This window comes from Pleurodeles waltl, chromosome 1_2 (genome assembly GCF_031143425.1).
Source record: "Pleurodeles waltl isolate 20211129_DDA chromosome 1_2, aPleWal1.hap1.20221129, whole genome shotgun sequence".
NCBI classification, from domain to species: Eukaryota; Metazoa; Chordata; class Amphibia; order Caudata; family Salamandridae; genus Pleurodeles; species Pleurodeles waltl.
In genome coordinates, this window is record NC_090437.1 from 156,588,808 (window position 1) to 156,614,383 (window position 25,576).

The 25,576-nt window shown below is 42.4% G+C and overlaps 1 protein-coding gene across 1 annotated transcript in view; it reads left to right on the forward strand.

Moving 5' to 3' along the window:
* Positions 1 to 25,576, forward strand: part of LOC138298109 (C-X-C motif chemokine 10-like) — a 132,805-nt gene that overhangs the window by 34,190 nt on the left and 73,039 nt on the right. The window lies entirely within an intron of this gene.

Here is a 25,576-nt window from a genome sequence, read left to right on the forward strand (position 1 = left end):
CCTCATCAGCTCCCTCATAATTTACTGGAAGAGGAGTTATCGAATGGGACTCCTCCGACTGAACAATCACTCCCAGAGTCTGCGCCATTGTCCTATCCCTCAGATGCTGTCTCAGTATCTGATGTCTAAGTCTCTGATCCTATGTCAGAGCTGTCCTCTATAACCCGAGTGACTGCAGCAGTCATCCATCAAGATGCCATCTCTGCTATTGGCTAAACTGTTGCTCTAAAACACTAGCCTACGTAGACAGTCACAAAGTCGATGGTGTGTGGGAGATACGTGCAACAGTAGAGGCCACCTTACCTGCGCTTCTTCCCTCTACATTTTTTCCTTCCAAATGTAAGACAGTGTGTAAAAAAAAACGTCTATTTGAGAAATGGCCTGTAATTCACATGCTAGTATGGGCACCCCGGAATTCAGAGATGTGCAAATAACCACTGCTTCTCAACACCTTATCTTATGCCCATTTTGGAAATACAAAGGTTTTCTTGATACCTATTTTTCACTCTTTATATTTCAGCAACTGAATTGCTATACACCCTGTGTAGAATGAAAACCCATTGCAAGGTGAACCTCATTTATTGGCTCTGGGTACCTAGGGATCTTGATGAACCTACAAGCCCTATATATCCTCACAACCGGAAGAGTCCAGCACACGTAACAGTATATTGCTTTAAAAAATCTGACATTGCAGGAAAAAGTTACAGAGTAAAACATGGAGAAAAATGGCTGTTGTTTTCAGCTCACTTTCAATATTTTTTTATTTCAGCTGTTATTTTCTGTAGGAAAACCTTGTAGCATCTACACAAATGACCCCTTGCTGAATTCAGAATTTTGTCTACTTTTCAGAAATGTTTAGCTTTCCAGGATCCAGTGTTGGTTTCACACCCATTCCTGTCACTAACTGAAAGGAGGCTGAAAGCACCAAAAATAGTAAAAATGGGGTATGTCCCAGTAAAATGCCAAAATGTTGTTGAAAAATTTGGTTTTCTGATTCAAGTCTGCCCGTTCCTGAAAGGTGGGAAGATGGTGATTTTAGCACCAGAAATCCTTTGTTGATGCCATTTTCAGGGAAAAAAACCAGAAGCCTTCTTCGGCAGCCCTTTTTTACCATTTTTTTGAAAAAAAAAAATTTTTCACTGTATTTTGGCTAATTTCTTGGTCTCCTCCAGGGAAAACACAAACTCTGGGTACCATTAGAATCCCTAGGATGTTGGAAAAAAAGGCCGCAAATTTGGCTTGGATAGCTTATGTGGACAAAAAGTTATGAAGGCCTAAGCGCGAACTGCCCCAAATAGCCAAAAAAGGGCTCAGCACTGGGGGGAAAAAGGCCCAGCAGCTAAGAGGTTAAGGGCTCGCACCCCTCATATAAAAAAATAAAATAAACAACAAAAAAAAGCCCTGGTGCCTAATTACAATAGGCCGATCTGCCCTCAAGGGGGGCAGAAATGGCCTACAACAAATTTGCCCCCCGGGGGACCAACCCTTGCCTAAGGGGTCACTCCCCTACTCCCCTCATGTGAAACTGACAGAAAATAAATGGTGTCTAGTGGTTTCTGCCAGGGTCATAATGAGTCACTATGGCCCTCATTCCAACCCTGGCGGTCTCTGCCCGCCAGGGCGGAGGGCAGCAGAAGCACCGCCAACAGGCTGGTGGTGCATCCTGGGCTATTCTGACCGCGGCGGTAAAGCCGCGGTCAGAAAAGGGGAACCAGCGGTTTCCCGCCGGTTTTCCCCTGGCCCAGGGAATCCTCCATGGCGGTGCTGCTTGCAGCGCCGCCATGGGGATTCCGACCCCCTTCCCGCCAGCCTGTTTCACCGCCAGAAGCAGGATGGCGGGAACAGGGCCCCATACAGATTTTCACTGTCTGCACCCGTCGCACCCCTGCAACTCCGCAGGCTCCATTCGGAGCCGGCTTCCTCGTTGCAGGGGCTTTCCCGCTGGGCCGACGGGCGGCCTTTTGGCGGTCACCCGCCGGCCCAGCGAGAAAGCCAGAATGGCCGCCGCGGTCTCCTGACCGCGGAGCGGCCATTCGGCGGTAACCGCATGGCGGGCGGCGACCGCCGCCCGCCGCGGTCAGAATGACCGCCTATGTGTTAACTACAAACATTCCAACACCATCTGAATACTAATAAAGATATATATATATATATATTATATATATATATATATATATATATAAAATGATGTCCAAAAACATCTAGCTATATATCATACATAAAAAATGAAACCTAAATTAGCATTGACCATAGAAGGACTCAACTGATAAAGAAAATTCAGACTATACTAAACCAACCAATAAAATAAAACTACAAACAACGTTAACCAATGGAATAAAACAATTAAATCAACAATATAAAAGGCACACTAATAAAAACAATTAAATACTTCAAAAATGGCAAATGCTGCAAGACGAGGAAACTCTGCAGGATTCTTTCAGCAAACCATTAAGAAGAAATATATGAATCTCAACAATGACATAGCCAAGTAAGTAATACTTATATTGAAACTGAAACACAACTGTTATTCAACTTATAAATGTAAAATAGCTAATACATATTAACACACTCTCCAATTTTTATCTTTTAATGTAGACTTCCTAAAATATAAAATATACAACTTAAAACCAATAAAATGCTAGAAAATAACAACTATCACAAACCAGCAAAAAGATTTAAGAAAGTAAGTATACATAAATAAATTTAAAAAAACTATACTCACCCAAATAGCGAGCAAAAACAAACCTAATGACCTCGTCCTCCTCAAACTACCAACAAAGTACTATTTAAAGTGAAACGTATGTTTACACCGGCTCAACATTAGAGCACCCCCAACAGAAACACTGAAAAACAGTGAAAAACATCTCAACAGAAAATTCAAGTAAGTATACAAAATGAAAGTAACTGAATTTTTAACATGTTACTTACAAATGTGCAACAGTTGAAATATAATATATATTTATACAAAATAACACTACCTACAGATTCACTGACAGAGGCCGCCTGCCAAATGTATAACTTCACAGAAAGGAAAGCAGTTACTAGATCACGTGGGCTGCACCTACAACAAAGAAAGTGCATCATCAGAAAATATAAACTGGAACTGCACTAAATATTATTCCAATGCATGATATGGGAGGGCAATGACAAGAGATGATGTTGTAACCCATGTAAGAGAGCAAAACCACCCCCCAAATGTGATAGAAATAGAAGTAAGAAAAATACTGAAGGACAGGAGAGGTGAGCACTAGCTTCCAGGAACTCACAGGCAGAATCCTTAAAGACATTTGATATAGAGTCCCGAACACATAACAGGGCAATTATTACTTATCCCCACTTTAAAACATTTAATTGCATAAACTAATAAATCCATCAGAGATACCCCACTTAACCCTAGAAGATACCAAGATGTAAACATACCTGAATATTTAACAATCACTCATAATGAGAAGCCTTTCTTTTTACATGACAACCTTCATAATGAGAAACAAATCTTAATATTATCTACAGTAAACAACTTATTGAAACTTGGCCAATGTCAACCCTGGATTATGGATGGGATCTTCAACATGTGTCCCAAACCCTTCAGTCAGATATACACCATACACGGTGAATATCTAAACTCAAATATTCCTTTCACATATGCCTGTTGGAGGCGGCTCAGTCCTGTTACCTAAAGCGTGTGCTCTGCCAGGTTGAACGTGTCACTCCTGTCTAGGGTGGTCATGTACCCCTGCTAGATAACCTGTGCTCACCCTTGGGTAGCTTGGCATGGAGCAGTCAGGCTTATCTCTGAGGCAATGTGTAAAGCAACAGCACAGTCCTACAACACCCCGCTGAATGACCCCAAAGGAGACTTCACACGGGTTGTATGTATAGAAGAAATGTATTCTTCAAACACATTTATTAATGCAGTTTGATTACAGTGTGATCTCTGCGTAAATTTCAATGAACATACAACACACAATAACATGTAAGGTAAGCTTGGGCATGAATCTCAATGAACAATGCAACACATGATAATAGGCCAAACCGTGTTAAACATTGATCACTGTATACACATTACAGGAAAACAAACATTCCCTCCCTGCACGCGCATAAGGTACCCACCTGAGGTCAGCACTAGTCCCACCCTCACATTACCCACAAGCAGTGTAACGCTTCAGGGTGTGACTCAGAGCTGACAGTAGCAGCAAAATGTATAACACAGTATAACCACACTGCCACCTAAACCCAAGGCCTGAAACACTCTAGGAACATGTGATGCAAACCTGATAAACTCCCTGGCAAAACCCAAGTACTCAGCAACACCACTGTGCTGCCCCAGCACTCACTTGTAGTCACTCAGACTCACTCTCTCACTCCATCCCGCACCTGCGCATGGGGCCCGGGCATCAGTTGTTACAGATGGGCACGCACACACTCTCAAGCCCTTATAACTGTTAAGTGCTGTTAGGTGGATGCCAATATGCTTGCAAACCCTATGGGGCCCAACCTGCCCTCCACCTGCCAACCAGCCTCCAGTTGATTTTGCCTCACCACAACCCCAAAGATAATAGTACTTTTCCCTGGGCACCCAGCTGCTCATGGCTAAGTCAAAACTCCCCAGGTGTTGGGTTCAAGGTGGGGGACAGGAAAGACAACAGCCAAAAAACAATTAAGGAGGAGACGTTCAGGCCTCAAATAAGAGGTCCAATCAGAGGTCTGCAACACACAGGGGAAGATGGTCACCAGGGCCAACCACTAGAGTCGGAGGCGGCCAGCCCTGCCAGACAATCCAATGTTACCAAATAGTAACCAAATTCAGCAGCTCTGGAATGGAGAGGTGCCATTGGGGTGTGTTGACTCGATCCGCCCTCTACACTTCAGGTTGTACACAACAAGTTACAGGGCCTGTGTCTGTGGACTGGAGACACCCTGCCTGGTGCCTGTGAACTTCCAGTGGCCCCAGACAGCTTCGATCCCACTTAGAAAGTGCTCAGTGCCGTACCCTTCTGGATTGAGGTACTCTGCACAGTACGGTATGATCTTAGCCGTACTAGACTCTCTGAACGAACACACTAGATGCAAGCTCTGTCATGCATTATAGGGCCAAATAAAGCACTCCTCTTGTTGTACCCACAGCTCTGAAGGTTCCAACCTATGAACGGGCACTGCACACAATGAGCACCCAGCTGAGGGTCACATGAGAGAAATGCTTCCCACTTGGCTTCAACGAGCCCCCAGCATGGTCCAGCTACAGTGATCTGTTCACTTCACAAGCCGTCTCAGGGTGTAGTGGTCCTCACAAGGAAGGGCCACACAAAAGAAGCACAAGCAGTATGTTGCTACCCCGTACCTGGTGGGTCCAGTCTCCAGTCTTAGTGCTTGATTTCGAGTTCGGCAGACGGGATGACCCGTCCGCCGGACTTCTGACAGGGAGGCTGCCGCCATACTGGCTACCTGCCCCCCCGGGCCTATTGCGACTTTCCCGGTGGTCTGACAGGCAGAAACCAAGGTTTCCACCCATCATTCCAGCGGGAAAGTAGTGGCAGCATTGCCACCAGCTCATAATTGAGCCGGCGGCAATGCTGCCGCCCGCAGGGTGCACCAGCACCCTTTCAATACTCACTGTCAGCACAGTGAACATAGTTCCCAGTGGGCTGACGGCAGTCAGAGTCTTGGTCAGCCGCCCCGGTTCTGAGTTCAGCGCCACCGCGCAGATCACAAGTCAAGTTTCCACCAGCCTTTTCTTGGCAGGGACCCCGCCATGAAAAGGCTGGTGGAAACACAGTGCAGGGGGCAACAGGGGGGCCCCTTCACCACCCACAACCATGTCACAGGCAATACAGGGGCCCCCCTGCCCAGCACCCTCAAAATGCATACTCTCTTCTTTGCAGACAATGCTCATTCCGAGGGTGCGGTAGTGCGACGGTATTGGCCTCAGCTCCCTTAAAGGAGCCATGACCAATACCATAGCACTGTTCCCAGTCCCTCACCCCGGTAGGAACATGGTGATATATGACGGGGATGAGGCAGGCGGGTTGACTACCGCTTCATCCCCACAAGTTTGGCAGTCGGTTCGTCCGGAGTAGATTAATTAGAAATGATAGCCAAATGCAAAGTATAAAATAAATATTAACCACAAAAGTCCACAAAAACTATAACGGACTTTAAATCAACATACCAAATCCATTTTTAAATAATAAATATAATATTTTATTAGGTCAGTCAAATAATTATTTAAAATGATGTGAATAAAGACTGATTTCATAAACATATACATATAAATTATTTAAAAAACTGAACCATCACCAACCAAAATTGTTAAAATCAAACTCAATTCATCATTTATTCAAAAACGAAAACTGATTTCCTTTAAAAATAAAAACGAAAACTTCAAATGCCCATAGAACGCATTCATAGACAAAAATCTTCAAAGTAAGCTACAAAAACTCACCTGCAATACATGTAACATTCCCCAAAATATATATACATAGCAGTAAATCATCAAAATATAACTAACATGGCAGAATTTATCGCAGTACAGTGATACAATACTAAAACAGTGTACCGAAATACAAAACAACAAACAAGTAAAAAACACTAACAGCAACACATCTAAATATACAAAAGAAACCACACCCCTCTCTAAACCCAACTTTTAAACCTGAATTCCACTACCTTCAAGCCCCTTAAAAAAGGACTTATTTGTTTGGTGAAAAGCAGCACCTGACTGCGACCTGGTTCTGGGAATATAAACTAAAAAATATATAAATAGATTACAGAACAGAAAGGGAGCGGTAGAAAAAATGATGACCACCAAATGAAACTATAAAAAGACTCTCTCACCATAGAAATGAATGGGAAATGTAATTTGTTCAAATGTTGAATTTTTTCCCAAAATTATTAAACATAAAAAATATCAAACAATGTTATAAAATAATGGAAAGATTATAAAGTATAAATCAAATAATAGTATAAATTATATAGAACTATTTAATATATACTAATAAAACATATGTTAACAAAATATGTATATAAAACAAATTGTGAACTGTTCAAAATGTATCAATGAAGATTTGGACACTACAGGGGTAACATTTTTCTATCCCCACTCCAATCTCAACCAATTTGTGGAAGGTGTTGGACATCAAAGGGGTGTGTTGTATTATTACCACTCCAGTCTCAACCAATTTAGGGAAGGTGTTGGACACTAAATAAGTGAGAGTTACTATTCACACTTTGATCTAAACCAATTTGGGGAAGGTGTTGGACATTAAAGGGGTGAGATTTTCAATTGCCACTCGAATCTAAACCAATTTAGGGAAGGTGTTGGACACTAAAGGGGTGAAAGTTACTATTCGCACTCCAATATAAACCAATTTAGGGAAGTGTTGGGCACTAATGGGGTGAGATTTACTATTGTCTAACTATATTGGTGGAAGCTGTTGGACACTAAAGGGATGACATTTACTATTACCCGTCCAATCTAAACCAATTTGGGGAAGGTGCTTGACACCAAAGGGGTGATATTTACTATTCTCACTTCAATCTAGACCAATTTGGGGAAAGTGTAGGACCAAAAGTTGTGACATTTACTATTCCCACTCCAACCTAAACCAATTTGGGGACCATGATGGACACTAAAGGGGAGACATTTACTATTCCCACTCCAATCTAAACCAACTTGGGGAAGTTGTTGGGCACTAAAGGGATGACATTTAGTATTCCCACTCCAGTCTAAAACAATTTAGAGAAGGTGTTGTACACTAAATGGGTGAAAGCTTCTGTTCCCACTCCATTCTAAAAAATGTGAGGAATGTGTTAGACACTAAAAGGGTGACGTTTACTATTCCCACTCCAATCCTAACCAATTTGGAGGAAGGTACTGGACACTAACGGTGTGACATTTACTATTCCCACTCCAATGTAACCATATTGGGGGAAGGGGCTGAATACGAAAGGGGTGATAGTTACTTTTCCAACTCCAATCTAAACCAATTTGGGGAAGGTATTGGACACTAAAGAGTTAACATTTACTATAGCCACTTCAAAATAAAACATATTACAAATTAAAATATTACATACACATTCAATACTCCATATTTTCACATATTTAAAAAAAAGTATACCTAAAATTGTATCTAAAAGCACACTAATCTAAACAAAAAACCTTAGTATACATATGTATATTTTAAAATACAAAATTACTATTTTAATTAGTATTAAAAATTAATATAATGTTCAAACTATTTACTACCATTCATTCACTTTAAAAAAATAAAATACAAATAAATTAATAATACAAAATTAATACTCATAATATTAAGAAAACATTGATATGATTTTTATAATTAAAAACATTTAACTTGGAATTAAAAATCAATGTAATTTTTATAACAAAATACAATTTTTATACAATGGTCAATGTAAAAAAAAAAATGGTAATTTTAACAAATATTTTTCAAACTACTCTACCTAATGAAAAATATTTAATATGTTCTTAATATTTTATAATACTTATTTTTTTCTTTAAAAATTAATACAGATAATCACATGTTAATTAACATCAAATTAAAATATAAACACACATAAAAAATAATAAAGACATACAATCAAACACACTGCAATACAATGCATTTTAATTAGCGTGTACAAACAATATTACATACAACAATATCTTTACAGCAATATTTTTTACAAGGATATTATAAACAATACTAAAAACCATATTTTTACCTTCAATATTCCTATCCACAATATTTTTGATGTCTTGATATTCTTGACACAATAGTTTTCTATCTCAATATTTTTTCTGATATTTTGCCCAAATGCCGTGATTGGCTGGATACCGGGGACCGGGTTAGTCCTGCTGAAACAGTTACCTTCTAAAGTCCAGTGTGAAGAGTTCCGTTCGCATAAGAGAGCACCACAAGAAGCAGGGTGGGGGCATTAGGGTTGGCCATCACTGTAGAGTGAAGGAGAGACCAGGCGTTGTTGTATCACGAAGAACCTGTCGGGCATTGCAGACAGTCACTGCTAAAGACCTATGTTGGCGGTTGTTAGAAATGGGGTCTCTAGTTGGCAGTCAGTTTACACCCTGATCAAGTGGGGACCCTCACTCTAGTCAGGATAAGAGAGTCACAAACCTAAGATAACCCCTTCTCACCCACTTGGTAGCTTGACTCAAGTAGTCAGGCTTATTTCAGAGCCAATGTGTAAAGTATTTGTACACACATACAGTAACACAGTGAAAACACCACAAAAGCGCTCAAGACTAGTTTAGAAAAATAGCCAATATCTATCTGAGATAAGAACAAAACAATAAAATCCAACATGCACAAGTAGAGCTATCACTTTTTAAGTTTTAAAAGAGGCTTAATCCTGAAGAATCAATGGTTGTATCCTTAAAACACACAGGGTCTCATTATGCACTGTCCATGCCAAGTGCATGGGCAGTGAAGGGGGCCCCCTGGGGCCACCTGAACCCGTTCTCCGCCAGCCTTTTTATGGCGGTGATAACACCATGAAATGGCTGGTGGAGAACGAGGTTGTAGCCCTGGAGGATTAGGACCTCCACCTACTGCCAGACCCTGGTGGAGCTGGCAGTCATACCGTGGCCTCCCCGCCATGGTTGTAATGTGGCAGTCAGACTGCGTGGTTGTCAAACCGCCGTATTGGAAGATGTCTGACCGCCACCGCAAGTATGCCAGTCTAGTGACTGCCAGACTCATGATGGGGGTCAAAGTACCTGGGGCCGATGCGGGACGCATGGGAGAAGATGCATCAAAAAAGCAAGTGATGCATGGATTCTTTTCGCCCCAGATGGCCGATGCATCAATTCTTTTCCTGCCGGGTTGGCGATGCATCAGTTCTTTTCCTTGCAGGGAAGGCGATGTGTAGAATCCTTACTTCAGTGCAGCGTTGATGAAGAAAATGGCACCCAGGGTAATGTGTGGAAAATCATTACACACGGCAAAGATGGCTCCATGCTCAAACAGGAGATGTGTTGAATCTGCAGCCGCAAGACAGGCGCTGCATCCGTTTTTCAGCCATGGTACAGGCGCTGCGTTGATTTTTCTACTGCACCGGCTCGATGCATGGGTTTTTATTCAGGTCACCATCTTCCACTTCCAATGGCCCAGGGACTGGATTTGGTACCGCTTGGCAAGTCAGGACTCTCAGCAGAAGAGCCCACGCACTGGCAGATGAAGTCTTTGCTGTCCCTGAGACTTCTTAACAGAAGGCAAGCTTTGTTCAAGCCCTTGGAGAACCTTTGAAAGCAGGGTGTAGAAAGCAGAGCCAGTCCTTTTACTCCCAGGGCGAAAGCAGCAAGCAGCAGACAAGCACAGCAAAGCAACAGGCAGAATGGCAGTTCCTCCTACAGCACCCAGCTCTTTTCCCTGGCAATATGTCCTTAGTCCTGAAATGTTCTGAAGTTGTGGTCTCAGAGGCCCAATACTTATACTGGCAAACATCAAGGGAAAGTATTTGTGGTGCACAAGGCCCTGCCTTTCCTGCTCTGGCCCCAGACACACTCTAGAGGTTTGGAGACTGCTTTGCATAAGGACAGGCAAAGCCCTATTCAGGTGCAAGTGTCAGCACCACTCTATCATAGGAAGACTCATCAGGATATGCAGGGCACACCTCAGCTCCCTTTATGTGACTGTCAAAAGTGAATTCACAAACAGCCCAACTGTCATCCTGACCCAGACATGCATCCCACAGCCAGTCAGAGGCATAGAATGATTAAACAAGAAAATACCCATTTTCTGAAAGTCCCATTTCCAAACTTAGAATTTAAAAAGCAACTTCACCAAAAGAAGTATTTTTAATTTGTGAGTTCAGAGACTCCATATCTCTGTCGGCTCCCAATGGGAAATTACACTTAAAAGATGTTTCAAGGCAATAACCATGTTAACCTATGGGAGAGATAGGCCTTAGATAATGAAAACGGAATTTAGCAATATGTCACTATCAGGACATGTAAAACACACAAGTCCTTCCTTTAATATACGCTGCACCCCGCCCAGGGGGCTACCTCAGCCTAACGTAGGGGTGACTTACATGTAGTAAAAGGGAAGGTTTGGGCCTGACAAATGGGTACACTTGCCAAATCAAACTAGCAGGTTCAAACTGCCCACACAGACACTGTGGTTATAGGTCTGAGACATGTTTACAGGGCTACTCATATGGGAGGCACAATCAGTGCTGCAGGCCCACTAGTAGCATCTGATTTATAGGCCCTGGGCACCTCAAGTGCACTTTATTAGGGACTTACTAGTAAATCAAATATGCCAATTATGGATAAACCAATTACAAATCCAATTTAGACCAAGAGCACTTGCACTTTAGCACTGGTCGGCAGTGGTAAAGTGCTCAGAGTCCTAAAGCCAGCAAAAATGAAGTTCAGCACAGGATCAAAGCAGGAGGTCAGAAGCAAAAAAGGCAGGGGAAACCATGCCAATAGCTGACAGGTCTAAAAGCTGTGACCAAGGGCTGTTGATTCCCTAGCAGGAAGTGCAGATCTCCTGTTGCCAGTAGTTGCTAGTGGTCGCTGTGGTGCGAAGTGTTCGGTTCACCGGACCTTCATGTTGGTGGCTGGCGAAGGCAGCAATATCTTGGCAACAACAGGCCAATTCGATGTCACAAAGAGCCTAAAGTTTCAGGATTTCTCCATTTCTTGGATGGAGAACTCAACTGGTACCACACCATGGATTCATAACCTGAGGGGCACCTTTTGGGGACCAGGAACTCACTTCAGCAGAGGCCAGCAAGGTTCAGGCAGATCCAGTTGAAGTTCCAGGCATCAGGTCAGCAAGGCAGATGCAGGGTGATCTCTGGAGCTTGTTTTTTCCCTGTTGCTCATAACAGGAGATCAGTCAGCTGGCCCTTGGAGTCTCATCAGCCTGAGATAAAGGGTGCAGATTCAGTCTTCCTTTTCATCAAAGCAGGGCGTCGGGCAGCAGGGCAGCAGAGTACCAGCCCTGGTGGCAGCATAGCAACACAGCAGTCCTCCTTCTGAAGTATCCACAGGTCCAGAAGTGTACTGAAGCACAAGGTCTGAGGGACCAATATTTATATTTGGTGCCAGCTTTGAAGAAGGATAAGATTCTGAAGGTTTTCACCCTTCACTGTGTTTAGAATTTCCTGCTTCCCTGCCCTGGCCTCAGTTTTCCAACGGGCATTAAAAACTAGTGTCAACACCTTTGTGAGAGTGCTAAGGCTGAGCCTTTGTGGTGTGCAATCACCCCCCTCATCAAGTCAGAGATGATCCATCCTGCCAACACCTATTCCCCCTTTGTCTCATTGTCTAGGAGTAAAACACAAAGGCCAACTGCCAGCTACTCCTAGTCATGTGGTCCAGGAACCAGGCTGCAGGCACCAAATGGTTAGGACAAGAAAATTTCACCTTTCTAAAAGTGACATTTTCAGAATTGTATTTTAAAATCTAACTTTACCATTAAAGATGGTTTTAAATTATAATTCTTTAGACACGAAACCTGACATTTCTACTTGCTCCAATTTGAAAGTTATCATATATTAACTGTAACTCAATGTTATCCCATTGGAGGGGTAGGCCTTGCAGTAGTGAAAAACGAATTTTAGAATTTTCCACTACCAGGCCAAGTAAAGCTTAAACAAGCATGTCCAACTTTTTAAATATACTGCACCATGCCCTATGAGCTGTTTAGGGCCTACCTTAGAGGTGACGTGTATGTATTAACAAGCATTTGCAATGCAACAGGTCTTGTGTTTGCTCGTGTTAGAGCTATTAGCGTTGTAAACTCATGACCTGGCTTTTCTTGCCACATAAACTAATAATGAAAAGGAAAACAGTTTCAGATATACGAGCCGATGGTCGCCATGACATGCAAAGCGCTCAACTTCTGCACAGCTTGATTGTGCTGAGCAAGAAATGAAAAGATAAAGTAGTCCAGAAAACAGCTGAAAATATGGAGCCTTGTACGTTTTCAGTAGTTTACCGGTGCGTTCGAGGAGACCTAAACACAGGAAAAGACATGATGTATGCATGCTTTTCACAAATGGAATCAATCGATTTTTAAAAGGCAAGCCCACGAACTAAGTAAAGTGACGGGCGTGACATGGGCGTGGTTAGAAGCCCACATAGAGATTACAACATGGACCAGAGTGCTTGCGCATGCTTGACCCTGAAAAGGAAGGTTTAGACTCGACAAGAGGTTTATTTTGTCAGGTCGAAATGGCAGGTTAGACCTGCACACAAATGCTGCTATGACAGTCCTGCAATATGTTTAAATGGCTACTTAAGTGGGTGGCACAATCAATGCTGCAGTCCCACTATTAGTATTTAATTTACAGGCTCTGTGTACATGTAGTACTACTTTAAGAGGGACTTAACAGTAAATTAAATGTGCCAATTGGGTGGAAGCCAGTTTTACCATGTTTTAAGGGGTGAGCACAAGCACAGGTTAGCAGTGGTAAAGTGCACAGAGCCCCTAAAGTTCAGAAACCCGGATGTTGAAGGCAAAATGTTAGGGGGTGACCCTGCAAAAAAGGGGCAAGCTACAATTATACGTAAAGGGGGCACTTTCGCCTATTAAGGGAGTCATTTGCAAATTACACTACTTCCAGTCTTACCATTTTAAATGGGGAAACCTTTCTAACCCTGAAAATGTGCATAAATTATGTGCACAAAGTCGCCACAAACCAGGTTGTGCAGGGAAAGCCTCAACAGAGGCAACAACTAGTGTAAAATCACACCCAATACTCCAAGTATAACCAATACTTGACAGTGTGACACCCTAAATAGATCCGCCAAATATTTGTATCTTTATAAACATAATCTCTGTATATTTTGTAATATCTCCAAGACTAAATGGAATTAAGAAAAGAAGCAATACATGAGATCAGTCAAAGTGAAGCACTCTGAGAATGAAAGAGGAAGTTTGCTAAATCCCCCATATCTATGTACCAAGCATGTTAGTTAGTGGTTAGAAGAAATACGGAAAGGCACAACTACTAAAAAGCAAGTCTTTTATTTTTAAAAAAAACATAGGAGGCTGAGGTCAGGTCTGAAATTAAAGCTGTTGCTCAGGATAAAAATAAAAAATCGCTGCTGTAATCATCAGGGGGTGAGAGAACGTGGAGCGTGAAATCCAGTCTGCATCACGACCAAGAATCTTGGGTCAGTGTACAATACACTAACTGCCAGGCGTCATGACCACTTGCGCTGGCAGCACTTTTTTTTAGCCATACATTATTTACAATGGCATACTCTAGGATAGCAGGAACCTGGGGTACACACAGGAAGTAAGGCAACAACGGTTACTGTAATGGAAATTAAGCATGACCAATTGATAAAACAATTAATGTAAGAATAACCAGTGGAATAAAAGAACAAACCCAGTATACTTCAAACAGTAAGAGTAAGGGTTTAATAAACAGAATAGAAACATTCAGTTGCATTTTAAGGTGCTCGGTGTTCACACGTGGTATACACTATGATTAGAAGGTGTGAACATGTAAAAAGAACAGCTCTAATATGACCACAAAATACAATATTCTTAGAAAAATCAGTGTCTAATGCTATATACTTGAATGTAAATTTTTGAGCTGGTGGCTTGTGGGGCATATAGTCAACGGCTTTTAAACCCCAAGTAGATGGAGGGCCATCATCAGGACAGAAAGGATGAATAGACGGTCTGAGAGGTAGGTGCGTGGACCAAATGCCCCACTTGAAGAGACTTGATATGGCCTACAATTTCAAGCCTCCAAATTCCAGCGAGTAATGCACAGCCTGGCCTCTGACTGGAAGGAAGGGGCAGCGGACCTTTCCATCCATTGGAGAGAGCAGGACTATATGGGCCAACTGCACTGGCCTCATGGGCATTCTGTTGTCTGCTGGAAAAGGCCCGCCCAGTAGGGTCAGACACGGCGAGAAGGGATGTCGAAAGACAATCCCGTGAAGGACATTTCTCGGAATTAAAGCTTGATTTTCGTATGGTTCAGCTTCAAAACAGTAAGGGTGTTTGCCACTTTCTGTTCCGAGCTGTTCTTTCTGAAAAGAGTGCACTAATTCCGAGAAATATTGGTTTAAATGAATGCACGTTAGTTAGTGCAAGCGCATACAAATTGGTGCTCGGCTCTGTGCTGAGCTAATGCAGCAGATCATGATACGACCCTGTTGTCTATTAGAGAACCTTTACACTGGCACAGAAACCACACAAGATTTTAGGTTTGCGTAATTTTTGTTGCTTATTACGGAAATTGAGCAAACAGTATTTGCTGCTAACTAAAGATATGCACCACTCCGAAACATAGAATACACTGATTTCAGACTGTATTTTCATTATTTACATAATAAGAAAAAGAAAGAACAAATTTCTAATTTCCGTTCCTTTTCAAAATATGCAAGATATGACTGAGACCCTCATTTGGCGTTTGACGGATACGGGACGTCCACACATTTTTAAATTGGGAGTGTCCCTCCGCCTAATGTAGAGTGCATATATATATATATATATATATATATATATATATATATATATATATATATATATATATATAGTGTATATATGTGTACATGCTTCAAATAGGGCAGAGGGAACATCTGCCAGTTAATGTGGGTGTACCTCATCTGCCTAACTCTAAATCCCACCCTACCTTTGAGGCAAAACTGTAATATATAGCAAAAACATGCAGTTAGTTTGGATTTCTTTGTGCAAAAAACTGACTAGTATTTTAAGAGTGGCTTTGTCACAAAAAACTAGTCGTGAAATTCATGAGCTGAGGCGCTACCTTCACCTCATGCCTGAATCACACCGTAATAATTCAAACAAAATTCCAATAGCTACTGTTACTTTTGAGCGGTTGAAACGACATATGTTTGACAGAATCATTAAATGCGTTTATAAATGTATAAAACGGTGCTTGATAGTGTGATTAAGCTGTTGGAATGAGACAGAACACTTCTGTTAAATGGTGGCTATGTGGGAATTGGGGGACTTGCTTGTTGGCATATAACGGCGGGTACTTGGATGTATGATGCAAAATGTGTTGGTATATGATGGTGGAAGAGTGTGCATATGACGGTCGCTTTTGGTATCAACATGCCTGTAATGGTTGTTGGACGGGGTATGTGGCTTTCACAGGTGGTTGTGCAGCTATGGTGGTGGTTGTGCAGTCAAATATGCTTGAGATTCGGTGGCCTTATTATGGTGGGTGTGTTAGCATATGATTGTGGGTTGACGCATGTTTGAAGGCGCATATGTTCGCATATTATAGTGAACAAGGGGTTTGTTGACTATTGTTGATGGTGGCTCTCCTAGTGTAGGAGGCAGATAATGAGCTGAATGTGGCAACTTACTTCTGAGGTTTTTTGTATGGTGAATCCACTGTTAATGTATTAGTCTACCTTTGCTCCCTTTCAACCTTAAGATTTTGTTAGAGAATGTAACTGTTTTTACTATTTTTTGCTGTTTTGTGTGTTGGTGATTTTGGTTGTGTGTGTATATGATGGCAGTTCTATTGGAGTATGATTGTGGGTGTGTCGGCATATGTTGTTGGTTTTGTGGACTCAGTGACATATCATCACTGGTGTATAATGGTGGGTCTGCTGACAGATGATGCAACCTTATAGACCATTTGTGTGCCCTGCCCACTTTGAAGCATATGTACCACCCTGCCTTGCCTGTGCTGGACTTTCCCCCAGGGCAGGGCAGGAGGGGGAATATTGCCCCACTTGTCAGCCTAATTGTTTTTTTTCCAAACTGCCCTTTTGGGCCCACTTTGGTTCCCCCTCAATTTCAACATGTTTTTGGCTCTTTCCTGTCACAGGCACATGGCCCACCTACACAAGTGAGGTATCATTTTTACCAGGAGACTGAGGGGAACGTTGGGTGGTAGGAAATTGTCCCGGCGTGTCGATCCCACACAGAAATGTGGTAAAATTTTGTTTTTTTAGCTAAATTTGAGGTTTGCTGAGAATTCTGGGCAAGAAAACACTGGGGGATCCACGCAAGTCACACCTCCCTCGACTCCCTCGGGTGTCTAGTTTTCAGAAATGTTTGCGTTTGGTAGGTTTCCCCATATGGCTGCTGAGCCCAGGACCAAAAACGCAGGTGCCCCCCAAAACAGGTAGTTTTGTATTTGATAATTTTGCTGTGTCCACACAGTGTTTTGAGGCATTTCCTGTTGCGGGGACTAGGCCTACCCACACAAGTGAGGTACCATTATTATCAGGAGACTTGGGGGAATGCTGGGTGGAAGGAAATTTGTGGCTCCTCTCAGATACCAGAACTTTTTGTCACCGAAATGGGAGGAAAAACTGTTTGTTTTGCCAAATTTTGAGGTTTGCAAAGAATGCTGGGTAACAGAACCTGGTGAAAGCCACACAAGTCAACCCATTTTGGATTCCCCTAGGTGTCTAGTTTTAAAAAATGCACAGGTTTGGTAGGTTTCCCTAGGTGCCGGCTGAGCTAGAGGCCAAAATCCACAGCTAGGCACTTTGCAAAAAACAGCTCTGTTTTGTTTGAGAAAATGTGATGTGTCCACGTTGTGTTTTGGGGCATTTCCTGTAGCGGGCACTAGGCCTACCCATACAAGTGAGGTACTCTTTTTTATCAGGAGACTTGCGGGAAGGCTGGGTGGAAGGAAATTTGTGGCTCCTCTCAGATTCCAAATCTTTCTGTCACCGAAATGTGAGGAAAAAGGTTTTTTTGGCCAAATTTTGAGGTTTGCAAAGGATTCTGGGTAACAGAACCAGATGAGAGCCACACAAGTCACCCCATCTTGGATTCCCCTTGGTGTCTAGTTTTTAAAAATGCGCAGGTTTGGTAGGTTTCCCTAGGTGCCGGCTGAGCTAGAGGCCAAAATCCACAGCTAGGCACTTTACAAGAAACAGGTCTGTTTTCTTTGGAAAATGTGATGCATCCATGTTGTGTTTTGGGGCATTTCCTGTCGCGGGTACTAGGCCTACCCACACAAGTGAGGTGCCATTTTTATCAGGAGACTTGGGGGAAGGCTGGGTGGAAGGTAATTTGTGGCTCCTCTCAGATTCCAAATCTTTCAGTCACCGAAATGTGAGGAAAAAGTTTTTTTTGGCCAAATTTTGAGGTTTGCAAAGGATTCTGGGTAACAGAACCTGGTGAGAGCCCCACAAGTCACCCCATCTTGGATTTCCCTAGGTGTCTAGTTTTAAAAAATGTGTAGGTTTGGTAGATTTCCTTAGGTGCCAACTGAGCTAGAGGCCAAAATCCACAGCTAGGCACTTTTTAAACAACAAGTCTGTTTTCTTTGGAAAAATGTGATGTGTCCATGTTGTGTTTTGGGGCATTTCCTGTCGCGGGGTACTAGGCTTACCCACACAAGTGAGGTACCACGTTCCTCGGAAGACTTGGGGGAATGCTGGGTGGAAGGAAATTTGTGGCTCCTCTCAGATTCCAGAACTTTCTGTCACAGATATGTGAGGAAAAAGTGTCTTTGGCCAAATGTTGAGGTTTGCAAAGGATTCTGGGTAACAGAACCTGGTGAGAGCCCCACAAGTCACCCCATCATGGATTTCCCTAGATGTCTAGTTTTAAAAAATGTGTAGGTTTGGTATGTTTCCTTAGGTGCCAACTGAGCTAGAGACCAAAATCCACAGCTAGGCACTTTATAAACAACAAGTCTGTTTTCCTTGGAAAAATGTGATGTGTCCATGTTGTGTTTTGGGGCATTTCCTGTCGCGGGCATAAGGCCTACCCTCACAAGTGAGGTACCATTTTTATCAGGAGGCTTGGTGGAACACAGAGTAGTAGAACAAGTGTTATTGCCCCTTGTCTTTCTCTACATTTTTTCCTTCCAAATGTAAGACAGTATGTAAAAAAGACGACTATTTGAGAAATGCCCTGTAATTCACATGCTAGGATGGAGACTCCGGAATTCAGAGATGTGCAAATAACCACTGGTTCTCAACACCTTATCTTGTGCCCATTTTGGAAATACAAAGGTTTCCTTGATACCTATTTTTCACTCTTTATATTTCACCAAATGAATTGCTGTATACCTGGTATAGAGTGAAAACCCATTGCAAGGTGCAGCTCATTTACTGGTTCTGGGTACCTAGGGTTCTTAATGAACCTACAAGCCCTATATATCCTCGCAACCAGAAGAGTCCAGCAGACATAATAGTATATTGCTTTAAAAAATCTGACACCGCAGGAAAAAGTTACAGAGTAAAACGTGAAAAAAATGACTGTTTTTTTCTACCTCAATTTCAATATTTTTTTATTTCAGCTGTTATTTTCTGTAGGAAAACCTTGTAGTATCTACACAAATGATCCCTTTCTGAATTCAGAATATTGTCTACTTTCAAGAAATGTTTAGCTTTCTGGGATCCAGCACTGGTTTCATACTCATTTCTGTCAATAACTGGAAGGAGGCTAAAAGCACAAAATATAGTGAAAATGGGGTGTGTCCTAGTAAAATGCCAAAATTGTTTTGAAAAATATGGTTTTCTGATCAAAGTCTGCTTGTTCCTGAAAGCTGGGAAGATGGTGATGTTAGCACCACAAACCCTTTGCTGATGCCATTTTCAGGGGGAAAACACACAAGCCTTCTGCAGCGCTTTTCCCCCATTTATTTTTACAAAACAACCTTTTTGCTGTATTTTGGCTAATTTCTTAGTCTCCTCTAGGGGAACCCACAAACTTTGGGTACTTCTGGAATCCCTAGGGTGTTGGAAAAAGGATGCAAATGTGGTGTGGGTAGCTTATGTGGACAAAATGTTATGAGGGCATAAGCGCGAACTGCCCTAAATAGCCAAAAAATTCTTGGCACCTGAGGAGGAAAAGCCCTGGCAGCAAAGGGGTTAAACGATGTACATAATTAAAATTAAATGATAAACAATTATATTAGAAAAATAACTTAGCAAATAAAAATATATATATATATACTTCCCGCCCTACTTCCCAAAAAACCCCACAACCCCCACAAAAAATATAATAAATTAGAAACCAACTATAATAACATTATGTTAGAAATTGAGTCTTTAGTTAGCACCCTGTCTAAGTAGGGGCTACAATCCTAGTCATGGTAAGTCAGACACACACCCTAAATTGAGATTTTCCTAGCCGTGGTGTCTGAAAGGCTAGATTTTATTAAAGATACGGAGGTGATTATGCATTCTTTTTTTACTTTAATAAACAGCAGCCAAGAAAAACTACAAATCCCAGAAAACCTGGGAGAAAAAACTACTGGGTTAAATCACAATGGAATCACATATCGAGTATGAACATATCTATCTTGATTGAGAGCAACAAGACCTCTTTTCGTAAGAAAGTCAGTCGGAGAAGGATTCAGAAAGAAGAATAAAGACTATACATAAAGTCAATAGTGGGGATATCAAATCCTTAAAGGAGTCCATCAGGAATGTAGAAGGAGAAACTGGCAGCTAGGAAATTTGGCATGGAGAAATCAGGCAAGGTGAAACTGGATGTGGATTAACTGGATGCAGCCGAGCTTGTTGAAGGCAGTAGAAGTGCAGAAAAAAAAACAGAGAGGGTTAATGAAACTGTGGTGGGATACTACTTGTCTCTGTGTCTTTAATAAAATCTAGCCTTTCAGACACCAAGGCTAGGAACATCTAAATGTTATTATGCTTGTTTAAAGCAAAGATATAACAGAGTCTAATGGATGATCAACCTGTTTACAATAAAAAGTTCTAAACGTGCTAAAGTTTGACCAATCTGCAGATCTGAGAATATCATGTAAACTAGCCCCCGCCCAGAAAGCTCAAGAGGCGGCAGCCACTCTCACTGAATGGGCACCAAAAGAAAGGGTGGAAATGCCAGCCAGGCACATGAGCCATCTAACCCAATGGGCCAAAGTACGAGCCAAGGCAGGCTTGTGGGGTTTCTGAAAGGAAATAAGTAGTTGGGAAGAGGAGAAATTTCTGAGATCTGTAGTTTGAGAAACGTAAGTCTTCAAACAATTACCAATACACAACTTAGGTTGAGAGGGGAAAAAGGGATAATGTAAAGATAATAAATTAGTTTTGGTATGCCTACTGACCTGAAAATAAACACCTAAAGAGGAATATCGGAAAGAGGAAACATCCAGAGCCTTAACATCAGATACACGCTTGATAGAAACTAAACACAAGAGCATAGTCAATATGGAAGACAAATGTTTAAGCAAGAAATCTGCATTAGGTGGCCATGAGGTAAATAAGCGAAGTACTGAATTAACATTGTATTTGGGAACCGAAGGTTTAGCAAAACGTACTCCCTTTAATAAGTGAGAAAACCAACGGGTGTTCACCAATAGGTCTTCCTTTCACTCTGATATGCTCTGAAGAGATCGCAGATCTGTAAGTCTTAATGGTACGGTAAGCATTTCCGTGGATGCCAGGGAAGCTAGGAAATTTACCAACAAGGTCACATCTGCTGAAAGGGGATCTGAATCCCTGTCCAATACACCAGCTACATCAGACCAACCAGGCTGATTTGTAAATCCTTGCTATGCCCAGAGCCCAGGATTGTTGTATAAACTGGACAGCCTCAAATGAAATTCCTGGGATTCTCCAGGAAGCCCCGAAATTCTCCATGCCAAGAGATGCAGAAAGCCCTCTAAGACCAGACTGTGAGGAGGACCCTGAGGATTCAAGAGCAAGTCGGGAAAAGGAGAAATCAACACTGGGAGATCTGAGGCTAGCTCTAATAAGGTTGGGTACCGATGTTGAGACTGACAGAATGGAGTGATCAGAACGTGGGATGATTGCTGTCTGCGTGTCTGAGCTAGTGCCCGGGCAATGAGAAGGAAAGGGGGAAAGGCACAGAGGAGAGAATGAGCCCATGACTAAAAGAAAGCGTTTGTGACAACCGCGCATGGATGCGGCCTCCAACTGAAGAAGGAAGGAAGTTGAGTGTTGATCTGAGAAGCAAAGAGGTCTATTGACATGGAGCCGAACACTGAAGAAAGATGATTGAATACTGAAGGGTGAAGTCTCCAATTGCTTATGTCGTAGATATGCCTGGAAAACCAATCGGCCACAACATTCAGCTTGCCCGGGAGATATTCCGCCTTGACCAAGATATTTCTTGGGAGACAGAATTTCCACAGACTCTTGGCCAACAATGCCAGAGGTTTGGATCTTGTGCTGCCCAGACAGTTTATGTACCTGACTGCAGACAGGTTGTCCATCGATCAACTGTACATTTTACTTTGTCTTTTATGAAGGGCTAGATGGCAAAGGAGCCTGCAAGCATCTTTAAACAATTGATGTGCAGTGATGGCTCCTGAATGGACCATGAACCTCCAGTCGAGAATTAACCACATCTTGCACCCCATCCTGTCCGACTTGCATCTGACTCTAAAGCAAGATCTGAGGTGGCAGAGAAAATCGTTCTCCCGTTCCAAGCATTTAAGTGGCTCAGCCACCAGAGAAGTTCTTCTCTGGATTCAGAATCCAGGATGACTGGGTCTGTATAAACTAGACCTTTGCGAAGGTGACAGATCTTCAATCTTTGCAGAGCTCTGTAATGGAGAGGCCCCAGAAAAGTGGCCTGAATGGAGGAAGAAAGACGGCCTATCAGGCGAGCTATCGATCGAGAGGGATAGACAAAGCGTGGCGTATTTCCTTCTTTATTAAATCCACTTTCTGCTGAGGGAGTTGAATAATTGATTCAACAGTGTCCACTATAAAACCCAGACATTTGAGGCATTGAGAAGGGACTAGGGCAGACTTTTGAAGGTTTATAAGGAAACCCGGATTTAATAAAAAGTTTTTGGCAAAGATCTAGATGTGCCGAAAGACAAGATTTGTCCTGCGCCATGATAAGAAAATTGTCCAGATAAACTGTGAGTCTTACACCCTGACTTCTGAGGAATGCCACTACAGGTTTGAGGATCTTGGTGAAACACCAAGGGGCTGAGGAAAGACCGAAGGGGAGAGTCTTGAACTGGAAGAAATAGTTTCCCCATTGGAACCGAAGTAACTTTCTGTAAGAGGGATGAATGGGTCCTGTAAGATACGTGTCCTGGAGGTCCAGACGGACCAGCCAATCGTTCTGAAGAAGAAGATCCCTGAGATGAAGGATAGTCTCCATCTTGAAATGGTGATCACCACGAAGTTGTTGAAGAGCTTTAGGTTTATTACCAGTCGATGTTTATTGTTCTTTTTCCGAACAAAAAAGATGGTACTGAGGAAACCTAAAAGGTCGAAGGTGATCCTTTCTATAGCTTGTTTTGACAGTAGTGATTGCACTTCCTCCTGAACCAGAAGGCATTGATCCTGTGAAAAATGAAGAGGTTGGGGAAGATGACACTGAAAAGGAATCTGATACAAGTCTATGCAGTAACCCTGAACAGTTCGAATAACCCAAAGATCCGAGGTCAGAGACAGCCAAGCATTTAGACAAAGTCCCAATCTGCCTCCTAAGGGAGGAGGGCCAGAATTGGAAGTTCTTACCTGCGTGTTGGTCTCCTCTGGATCTATATCCCCTGCTGGGGGCTCCATGGAAGCAACAGGGCTAGAACTGGGGTTTACACCCCTGGTAGTAATCCTGCTGGAAGCCTTGGCTGAAAGAGCCTCTGCCAAGGGATTGCCCTTTTGGTGACTAGCGTCCAGCAAATTGACTCCTATCTTTTCTGGCCCTGCCAAAAACACACTGGGATTTTTTTTTCTTAATTGTACACTGGGCCTTATCGATAGTAGCAAAGATAGAAATATATTTGCTCATTTCTTTAAAAAAAGAGTCTCCGAAGAGAAGACCATCCGCTTTGGGGCCTTCTTCCTTGGTTGCCAAAGGATTCAGTTTCGGGTCAATCTTCAAAAGAAGGCTTTTCCGCCGTTCCTGGGTGATGTAGGCATTTGCATTACCCAAGATGCAGATTGCTCTCTGCGCCCAGTTTGAAAGAGCCTCAGGGTCAACTTGTTCCCCTTCCATTCTTGCCTCCTGCGCCAAATCCAAGATTCTAGTCAGTGGGCCAACTAGGTTCAGAAGTCTGTCCTGGCAATTAGACCAGGCTCTATCGACCCCTTTCTTGGGATCGTTCCCAAATTTGGTGAAAAATAACAACATGTTGGGATCGATAGTGGTGGTATCACCACCTTAAAGGGAAGAGCTGGGCGAGGGCACTCTGATTTCAGTTTATTCCTAGAAAGTCTATCTAAGCCATGTCTCAAATAAAAACAAACGTAATCAGAGACACGGTCAGAAGGGAACCACTCTGAAGAATTTGAATGGTGAATTGACACAGGGTCAAACATGGGGTCCCCTAAGTCGTCAACAAGATAAGTAAACAACGTTTGGGGTGAAACTTCAGAGGGAGACATTTTTCACTTTTTCTCCAAAGGCCCATTATCAGAGATGTCATCATTAATATTAAATTGAGATGTGACATCATCTAAAACATCATCCCCATCACTGTCAGTGTCTCTTAAATTAACAATGTTAAGGGGGGAGGAAGGGAGCCCCGAAGGATCCGCCTTTCAGTTGGGAGGCCCAAATTTAACAGAAATGCCGTTAAAAGGCACATTGTGAGGTTCCACAAGTTTCGGTCCTCTTTTAAAAGGAGCTTCTTTAGGGCTCTGCAACATCTTAGATAAGGAAGCTTCTAAATGTTTTGAAATATCTAGCATAGAAACTGAAATGGCATGTTGAACAGAATCTTTAATGAAGGATTTTAAATTATCCTTCAAAGACTGAGACTGTTCCTCCTCAGACATATTTATTTAAAAAATAAATGTGAAGCTTTTATGAAAAAAAATACCCAAATGGTCAAATTTAACTAAACCTAAATAAAAATAACTAAAATAGCTGGAGGAGAAAAACCCTGCCAAACGGGTTAACTGAAAGACGATCTAGGCGGTAGGACAAGGCCACAGAGGGCTGGAGAAGGGCGTGTTTTGAGGTGAGGATGGGCTTGAAACCAGGATGAGGCGGATGCGGGGAAGCTTTGGAAAAAGAAAAACCTGCCTGGGTTGCTCCGACACAAATGGAGAGTGTCAGACAACCTATATGCTGCACGAAGATCCGTTAGAGCAACAGTGGAGGGCTGCATACACCGGCAGCCGGAGCGCTGAAGGAGCACGCTCATGAATACATAGAAGAGGTAAGAAATGCCTCAGGGGAAGGAAATATGAATGTTAACGAACAAGCAAATAAATATCGAATAATGTTATAAAAATGTAATAAGGTATAGCAATACAATAAAATTATAATGAAGGAGCAGAATGCTTATCTTGACTGTGAGCAGCAAGAAAAGAGGGCTTGTTGCTCTCAGTCAAGAAAGTTATGTTCATACTCAGCGTGTGATTGGTGATTCCATTATGAAGTAGCCTGGTGGTTTTTTCTCCCAGGTTTTCTGGGATTTGTAGTTTTTCTTAGCTGCTGTTTATTAAAGTAAGAAAAGAATTGTGCAGCATTTCAATTACAGTAACACAGTGAAACACCACGAAAAAAACTCCACACTAGTTTAGAAAAACAGAGACCATGGCCCTCATTATGACATTGGTGGTAAGTCCCGCTTACCGCCATGCTGACTGCTGCCGACATACCACGACCGCGGTGGTATACCGCTACCCATATTATGACCCACACATAGCAATCCATAACTATATAGACACACA